The sequence below is a fragment of the Octodon degus genome, unplaced genomic scaffold, assembly GCF_000260255.1.
Source record: "Octodon degus isolate 3935 unplaced genomic scaffold, OctDeg1.0 scaffold00302, whole genome shotgun sequence".
Classification (NCBI taxonomy): Eukaryota; Metazoa; Chordata; class Mammalia; order Rodentia; family Octodontidae; genus Octodon; species Octodon degus.
In genome coordinates, this window is record NW_004524878.1 from 527000 (window position 1) to 528383 (window position 1384).

General features: G+C 34.7%; 1 protein-coding gene across 1 annotated transcript in view; it reads left to right on the top strand.

Annotated features, from left to right (window-relative positions):
• The window catches only part of Eif3f (eukaryotic translation initiation factor 3 subunit F), a 9029-nt gene that overhangs the window by 317 nt on the left and 7328 nt on the right, over positions 1-1384 (top strand). The gene's annotated exons all lie outside the window — the stretch shown is intronic.

The window sequence follows — 1384 nt, forward strand, 5'->3', positions numbered from 1 at the left end:
AGCATTTTATATGAACGCTTATCATTTGGCTGCATTTTGTGTGAGATTTCTTTTTATAATCTGCTTTTAACTTGTGGATATTGTATTGCATATGAAAATTTGTGTAAAGGTACATTAATATTTTCCATGATATATGTAATTATATGAACACCATATATATATAAAAAAAATCTTATTATCAGATGGTCTCAACTTCAAACCAAGAATGACAAAATGAAATAAAGAAGGCCACTACATACTGGTTAAGGGGAAAATTCAAGAGGAAGAGGTAACATTCATAACTGTATACGCACCAAACATGGGAGCACCAAACTGTATAAGACAAATCATAATGGACATGAAAAATCTAATAACCAATACCACAATCTTAACAAGAGACCTTAACACCCCCTTATCACAAAAAGATAGCTCAAGCAGACAAAAAATTAGTAAAGTAGCAGAACTGAACCAGAGTTTGGAACAAATAGACTTAGTGGACATATATAGAGTATTCTACCCAATGACAGTTGAATACACATTTTTTTCAGCTGCACATGGGTCATTTTCTAAAAGACCACATACTGGCCCATAGGTCATGGTTAAGTATATGCAAGAAGACAGAAATTGGGGGCCTGCCCATTAGCTCAGTTGTTTAAGTGCCTGCTTAAACAAAGCACTCATGCTCAAGATGCTGCGGTTCGAACCCAGATACTCACATCAAACCAGAAATGCCCTCAAGGCATCTTCAGGCTGCCAAAAGAAAAAAGAAAAAAAGAAAAAGAAAGAAAGAAAGAAAACAGAAATTATCCCATGCATATTATCTGACCACAGTGCAATTAAACTGGAAATAAATGAGACAAGAAAACAGAAAATCGCCATGATTACATGGAAATTAAATAACACCCTACTGAGCAACCAATGGGTCACAAATGAAATTAAACAAGAAATTCAAAAATATCTACAATTCAATGAAAATTCAAACACAACATATCGGAATTTATGGGATGAGAGGAAAGCAGTTCTCAGAGGGAAATTCATAGCTGGGAACTCACACATTAGGAAAACAGAATGGAAACAAATAAAAACCCTATTGCTGCACCTCCAATAACTAGAAAAGAAAGAAGAAACCAAACCCAGAGCCCAAAGTCAGTAGCATTCCTCTACACAGATAACAAACACACTGAGAGGGAAATTAGAAAAACAATAACTTTTACAATAACACCATGGAAAATGAAATACCCTGAAATTCAACTAACTAAAGAAGGCAAAGATCTTTTCAAGGAAAATTGCAGTACTCTGAAAAGAAAAATCATAGAGGATTTCAGAAAATGGAAAGATATTCCCTGCTCCTTGATAGGAAGAACCAACATTGTGAAGATGGCTATACTCCCAAAATTGCTGTACA